The 8027-nt window shown below is 48.2% G+C and overlaps 1 protein-coding gene across 1 annotated transcript in view; it reads left to right on the top strand.

Moving 5' to 3' along the window:
* The first annotated feature begins 556 nt into the window (after positions 1-556).
* The window catches only part of LOC145361040 (sphingosine 1-phosphate receptor 2-like), a 56221-nt gene continuing 48750 nt past the window's right edge, over positions 557-8027 (top strand). Inside the window, exon 1 of the mRNA XM_080216587.1 lies at positions 557-650. The gene's annotated coding sequence lies outside the window, so the exon portion shown is untranslated. The remainder of the gene's footprint in view (positions 651-8027) is intronic.

Genomic DNA, 8027 nt, shown 5'->3' with positions numbered 1-8027 from the left:
GTGTGTGTGTCAGTGTGTGTGTGTATCAGTGTGTGTGTTTGTAAGTGTCTGTGGGTGTGTCAGTGTGTGTGTTTGTAAGGTGTGTGTGTCAGTGTGTGTGTGTGTCAGTGTGTGTGTGTGTCAGTGTGTGTGTGTGTGTTTGTCAGTGTGTGTGTGAGTGTGTGTGTCAGCGTGTGTGCATGTGTGTGCGTGATGTGTGTATGTAAAACAGTCTAAATAAACTCTAGTGTGGTCACATTTTGCAATGTTCTAAAGACGAGTTGGACTTTAGTGAGTTCAGGATAGAGCCAGCATTTGAAGTAATGTGAGAAAGGGTTTTTAAGTTGTTTCTTATGTATGTTATCGATTTACCCAGATATCCAGCAAGGCAAAAGCACACAGGATCACAGCTCTGAGAATATCTGAAATCCAGAAACACTGACACTGTCCCTTTAATGCAGTGCCCCACCTCTTTCGCACACTGAGACTGCCCTTTGAAGCGATCATGGAGCAACATCTCTCTGTGCTCGAGCAAACCTATGTTTCTAACAGTTCACAGCAGGCGCGGGTGTAGTCTCTCCTCAGTCTCTCTCCCTTCCTTTGGACTATGAACTTTGCCCAGCGCCTGAGGTCACTGCTATCCTCAGGAGAACTGCTACGTGGAATGTGTGGTGAGTGTTGAAATGTTTGTTGTTGAGTAACCTTGTGTACGGGAGGGAGCAAGTATCTCACTGACCGCTCCAGACCCTTGTCATTGACAAACTATCCAATTTAATGATCTGACTTGATCATTTCCAATGTGACATCACTGCTCCAGCCCTCCTGAAACAGGCACAAAGTTCACGGGGGAATTACCTTTGTTTGTGATTTGCAAGAGGCAATTCCTTCTTGACAGATAGAAAAGACATTACTGGAACATATATAAATATATACTGCTTTGTATAAAGGCAGGTGCAAACACCCTAAGGTCTCCACATTTTCACAAAAAGAGACCAGTGTTTAATTTTTTTACTCTGAATCAGTCGAGAGAGGCTCTCCCTGTGCAGCTCTCCAGCCCAGCTGCAGGCAGGATTCTGACTGATTCTGACCAGCTAACCTCCTCTCCTGTAATCCAAAAACCCAGAGCCAGATTCACTGTGAAATGCAAACACCAATGGTAAGGATTGTAAGCAAGCTGCACTGTGCTGTCACTGAGGGACAATTACTACTTCATGCTAGATGACACAGGAATACAGAGGAAATCTCCTCACTGGGCTACAATTCCTGCAATAGAGATCAGTCTGAAGGTGGGACTGAGATTCTGATCATTATTGGGGCTGTCTGAAGCAAGATATGTCACTGAAAGAAACAAGAATCCTTCCAAAAATGTACATGTTGCCAATGGGAATATAAAGTTAGGGTTAACAAACCTGTTAGGATGACAATGCAGTAACTGATCCCTGCTGCAAAATACAGCAACCTCAAAGCAGCCACAACAGATGCTGTAAGAAGTCAATTCTGTTTAAACAACTTAAACAGTTTCTCAGGAAACAGCTACATAAAAGAACCAAACCATCTACAATTATACCCCAGTGAGAACCCCACTGAGAGTCAGTGTGTGTGGAACTGTATCCCAGTGAGAGTCAGTGTGTGTGGAACTGTATCCCAATGAGAGTCAGTGTGTGTGGGACTGTATCCCAGTGAGAGTCAGTGTGTGTGGAACTGTATCCCAGTGAGAGTCAGTGTGTGTGGAACTGTATCCCAGTGAGAGTCAGTGTGTGTGGAACTGTATCCCAGTGAGAGTCAGTGTGTGTGGAACTGTATCCCAGTGAGAGTCAGTGTGTGTGGAACTGTATCCCAGTGAGGGTCAGTGTGAGTGGAACTGTATCCCAGTGAGAGTCAGTGTGTGTGGAACTGTATCCCAGTGAGAGTCAGTGTGTGTGGAACTGTATCCCAGTGAGAGTCAGTGTGTGTGGAACTGTATCCCAATGAGAGTCAGTGTGTGTGGGACTGTATCCCAGTGAGAGTCAGTGTGTGTGGAACTGTATCCCAGTGAGGGTCAGTGTGTGTGGAACTGTATCCCAGTGAGAGTCAGTGTGTGTGGAACTGTATCCCAGTGAGAGTCAGTGTGTGTGGAACTGTATCCCAGTGAGAGTCAGTGTGTGTGGGACTGTATCCCAGTGAGAGTCAGTGTGTGTGGAACTGTACCCCAGTGATAGTCAGTGTGTGTGGAACTGTATCCCAGTGAGAGTCAGTGTGTGTGGAACTGTACCCCAGTGAGAGTCAGTGTGTGTGGAACTGTATCCCAGTGAGAGTCAGTGTGTGTGGAACTGTATCCCAGTGAGAGTCAGTGTGTGTGGAATCCGTATCCCAGTGAGAGTCAGTGCGTGTGGAACTGTATCCCAGTGAGAGTCAGTGTGTGTGGAATCCGTATCCCAGTGAGAGTCAGTGTGTGTGGAACTGTATCCCAGTGAGAGTCAGTGTGTGTGGAACTGTATGATGTGGAGATGCCGGCGTTGGACTGGGGTAAACACAGTAAGAAGTCTCACACACCAGGTGAAAGTCCAACCAATTTTTTTGATAGTAAACTCACAAGCTTTCGGGGTTTGCCCCTTGGTCAGGTGAATGGAGAATTCTGGCCTCAGACAGAGCAGATAACAGCACACACAGTTGACTGAATACTGATTAGAAAGCGAGTCTTTACAACTAACCTGCTATTCAAGTCTTAAAGATGCCGGCAGTGTCAGTGGAAAGAGCATTAGGCATAGGTTAAAGAGATGTGTATTGTCTCCAGACAGTATAGGAAGTGAGGTTTTGCAAACCCAGACAAGTCATGGAGGTTACAAATAGTGCGACATGAACCCAAGATTCTGGTTGAGACCGTCCTCAGGTGTGTGGAACTTGGCTAACAGTCTCTGCGTCTGGATGAAAAACTGGTGGTTGAAGGTGAAAACATTGTGGTCCAGGATAAAACGGATGAGTTGCTGAAAGCGGATAACAAAGCACTTTTTCCTGGACCACAATGTCTTCACCTTCAACAACCAGATTTTCATCCAGACACACGGAACAGCCATGGGGACCAAATTCACACCTCAATATGCCAACATCTTCATGCACAGGTTCAAACAAGACCTCTTCACCGCACAGGGTCTTCAACTGATGCTATACACTAGATACGTCAATGACATTTTCTTCCTTTGGACTCATGGTGAACAATCACTGAAACAACTATATGATGACATCAACAAGTTCCACCCCACCATCAGACTCACCATGGACTATTCTCCGCAATTGGCTGCATTCTTGGACACACGCATCTCCTTCAAGGACGGTCACCTCAGCACCTCATTGTACCGCAAGCCCACAGATAACTTCACAATGCTTCACTTCTCCAGCTTCCACCCTAAACACGTTTAAGAAGCCATCCCCTACGGACAAGCCCTCTGTATACACAGGATCTGCTCAGATGAGGAGGATCGCAACAGACACCTCCAGATGCTGAAAGATGCCCTCTTAAGATCAGGATATGGTGCTCAACTCATCGATGACAGTTCCAACGTGCCACAGCGAAAAACCACACCAACCTCCTCAGAAGACAAACAAAGACTTCGTCATCCAGTACTTCCCCAGAGCAGAGAAGGTACGACATCTTCTCCAGAGCCTTCAACATGTCATTGATGAAGACTAACATCTCGCCAAGGCCATCCTCACACCCCCACTTCTTGCCTTCAAACAACCACAATGCCTCAAACAGACCATTGTTCACAGCAAACTACCCAGCCTTCAGGAGAACAGTGACCACAATACCACACAACCCTGCCACAGCAACCTCTGCAAGACATGCTGGATCATCGACACGGATGCCATCATCACACGTGAGAACATCATCCACCAGGTACACGGTACATACCCTTACAACTCAGCCAACATTGTCTATCTAATATGCTGCAGGAAAGGATATCCTGAGGTATGGTACACTGGGGAGACCATGCAGACGCTACAACAATGCATAAATAAACATCGCTCGACAATCACCAGACAAGACTGTTCCCTTCCTGTTGGTGAACACTTCAGTGGTCACAGGTATTCAGCCTCCAAGGAGGCCTTCACGACATACGACGGCGCAGAGTCGCTGACCAGAGACTGTTAGCCAAGTTCCGCACACATGAGGACAGTCTCAACCAGAATCTTTGGTTCTTGTCACACTATCCGTAACCCCCATGACTTGTCTGGGTTTGCAAAACCTCACTTCCTGTACTGTCTGGAGACAATACACATCTCTTTAACCTATGCCTAATGCTCTTTCCACTGACACTGTCGGCATCTTTAAGACTTGAATAGCAGGCTAGTTGTAAAGACTCGCTTTCTAATCAGTATTCAGTCAACTGTGTGTGCTGTTATCTGCTCTGTCTGAGGCCAGAATTCTCCATTCACCTGACCAAGGGGCAAACCCCGAAAGCTTGTGAGTTCACTATCAAAAAAATTGGTTGGACTTTAACCTGGTGTGTGAGACTTCTTACTGTGGAATCCGTATCCCAGTGAGAGTCAGTGTGTGTGGAACTGTATCCCAGTGAGAGTCAGTGTGTGTGGAACTGTATCCCAGTGAGAGTCAGTGTGTGTGGAACTGTAACCCAGTGAGAGTCAGTGTGTGTGGAACTGTATCCCAGTGAGAGTCAGTGTGTGTGGAACTGTACCCCAGTGAGAGTCAGTGTGTGTGGAACTGTATCCCAGTGAGAGTCAGTGTGAGTGGAACTGTACCCCAGTGAGAGTCAGTGTGTGTGGAACTGTGTCCCAGTGAGAGTCAGTGTGTGTGGGACTGTACTGCAATGAGAGTCAGTGTGTGTGGGACTGTACCGCAGTGAGTCAGTGTGTGTGGGACTGTACCGCAATGAGAGTCAGTGTGTGTGGAACTGTACCCCAGTGAGAGTCAGTGTGTGTGGAACTGTACCGCAGTGAGAGTCAGAGTGTGTGGAAGCCGTACCCCAGTGAGAGTCAGTGTGTGTGGAACTGTATCCCAGTGAGAGTCAGTGTGTGTGGAACTGTACCCCAGTGAGAGTCAGTGTGTGTGGAACTGTATCCCAGTGAGAGTCAGTGTGTGTGGGACTGTACCCCAGTAAGAGTCAGTGTGTGTGGGACTGTACCGCAGTGAGTCAGTGTGTGTGGGACTGTATCCCAGTGAGGGTCAGTGTGTGTGGGACTGTACTGCAATGAGAGTCAGTGTGTGTGGGACTGTACCGCAGTGAGTCAGCGTGTGTGGGACTGTACCGCAATGAGAGTCAGTGTGTGTGGGACTGTACCGCAATGAGAGTCAGTGTGTGTGGAACTGTACCCCAGTGATAGTCAGTACATGTGGAACTGTATCCCAGTGAGAGTCAGTGTGTGTGGAACTGTATCCCAGTGAGAGTCAGTGTGTGTGGGACTGTACCCCAGTGAGAGTCAGTGTGTGTGGAACTGTATCCCAGTGAGAGTCAGTGTGTGTGGAACTGCATCCCAGTGAGAGTCAGTGTGTGTGGAACTGTACCGCAGTGAGAGTCGGAGTGTGTGGAAGCCGTACCCCAGTGAGAGTCAGTGTGTGTGGAACTGTATCCCAGTGAGAGTCAGTGTGTGTGGGACTGTACCCCAGTAAGAGTCAGTGTGTGTGGGACTGTACCGCAGTGAGTCAGTGTGTGTGGGACTGTACCCCAGTAAGAGTCGGTGTGTGTGGGACTGTACCGCAGTGAGTCAGTGTGTGTGGGACTGTATCCCAGTGAGAGTCAGTGTGTGTGGGACTGTACTGCAATGAGAGTCAGTGTGTGTGGGACTGTACCGCAGTGAGTCAGTGTGTGTGGGACTGTACCGCAATGAGAGTCAGTGTGTGTGGGACTGTACCGCAATGAGAGTCATTGTGTGTGGAACTGTACCCCAGTGAGAGTCAGTCTGTGTGGAACTGTACCACAATGAGTCAGTGTGTGTGGAACTGTACCCCAGTGAAAGTGAGTGTGTGTGTAACTGTACCCCAGTGAGAGTCAGTGTGTGTGGAACTGTACCCCAGTGAGAGTCAGTGTGTGTGGGACTGTACCACAGTGAAAGTCAGTGTGTGTGGAATTGTACCGCAATGAGTCAGTGTGTGTGGGACTGTACCCCAGTGAGAGTCAGTGTGTGTGGAACTGTACCGCAATGAGTCAGTGTGTGTGGAACTGCATCCCAGTGAGAGTGTGTGTGGAACTGTACCCCAGTGAGAGTGAGTGTGTGTGGAACTGTACCCCAGTGAGAGTCAGTGTGTGTGGAACTGTACCGCAATGAGTCAGTGTGTGTGGAACTGCATCCCAGTGAGAGTGTGTGTGGAACTGTACCCCAGTGAGAGTCAGTGTGTGTGGGACTGTACCACAGTGAGAGTCAGTGTGTGTGGAACTGTACCCCAGTGAGAGTCAGTGTGTGTGGAACTGTACCCCAGTGAGAGTCAGTGTGTGTGGGATTGTACCACAGTGAGAGTCAGTGTGTGTGGAACTGTATCCGAGTGAGAGTCAGTGTGTGTGGGACTGTACCACAGTGAGAGTCAGTGTGTGTGGAACTGTACTGCAATGAGTCAGTGTGTGTGGGACTGTACTGCAGTGAGAGTATCCTGCTGGTAATAGTCTGTGTTATTCCATTTGTAATATACTGCTTCTATGTTCCCCTGCCTGAATGGACTCTGGTCTATTCTATTCACCTGTAACACTCTGCATCACTAATATGTAAAGAAAATGTAAAATGAATACAAACGGGAGAATTGTTCTGCGGTTGTGCTCTTGAACTTTGCAATATTTCTGACCTATTTATTATTGTTCTACTCAGTTTCATTTTCCATACATGCAAAAGATGCTTTAATATACCCGTCTGAAGTTAGGTCAGGCTGAGGTCAGTATTAGGTCACCTGTGATAACCTCATTCAGCTCAGAGAAACCACTAGACCCTGCAGGAACTCAAAGCAATATCTTCTTGCTTTGTCTCTGTGGTCCAACACACGTAGAAATAAATGTGCGTTACGTAAAGCTGCCTACATTTTTACTGACTTCAGCACCATGAGCGGTTGGGAAATGCCTTGCAAGGACCAACATTCTCCCACCCAGCCGGTGTAACAGAGGAAATGGGTGGGATTCTCCCGGGCTGCCCTTGGCAGTTTTGGTGGCAGAGGGACGGGAGAATCCTGCTGGAGCTGCAGCGTTGGAAAGCGGCCAGTGTAAAAACAGTTTGAAACTCTCCTAGCTACAAGATTAACAGTGACTCAATTATCTTGCTGCCTGATGGCGTGAATTTCATTCACATCATTTCACCTAACCAATACTCATTAAAACATTTGCTCAGCAGAATCTCACCAAGCCACCCAGCTTTGCTTCATGCCCTCAGGAAATTGGGTTGCCCTCAAACCCGTTCAAAAGTTCCCTGCATAAAGTGCTCCTCAGTCTTCAAGACATTTTGTGGTGAGTCCAAAATAGAGCCCACCTGGCATAACGCAGCATCGAACAGCAGTCTGCTAATGCTCTGCGCCAAGCTGGTCTTTATGGAGAGCACTATGCTGCTGGACTCACAGACAGACTCGGATCTGTACTGCGTCCGAGATTAGGGAGTACAGAGTCTTCCGTTCCCAGTGCCACACACCATTGTCTAGATGGCAGTGTGCTAAGGAACTCACACAGCTTCCACTCCAACAGCCCAAAGGGTGCAAGGTGAGGGGAGGATGGAGCTATCAAAAACAAGGGGACAATGTGGGATGCAAGGGCAGGAGGAAAGGAAAACACAATGGGGGCAATGCAGAAAGAGGGAGTGAGGGTGAGGACTCACAATAACAGGCAGAGGGTCGAGGCAGATGAAAATGACAAACAATGGAAGGCACAGGGAAGACCCAAGGGCAAGGAAACTTGTCCCCAACAAGGCTGCAGGAAGCGCTGACAATCAAAGAGGTTAAAAAGTTACCGCACCATTTACTGGGAGGGGATTCAGGCAGATTCCAGAATATGGAATGGGGGCTTGTTCGCCAGGCTCATGACGGCCAGTTCATGTCAGCACTCAGCAGATGGGAAGGTCACTGTGCACTCCTGCCACTTCTTCCT

This window comes from Carcharhinus amblyrhynchos, chromosome 33, assembly GCF_965287045.1.
Source record: "Carcharhinus amblyrhynchos chromosome 33, sCarAmb.v2.hapA, whole genome shotgun sequence".
Lineage (NCBI taxonomy): Eukaryota > Metazoa > Chordata > Chondrichthyes > Carcharhiniformes > Carcharhinidae > Carcharhinus > Carcharhinus amblyrhynchos.
This window is presented reverse-complemented; position numbering and strand designations above follow the sequence as displayed.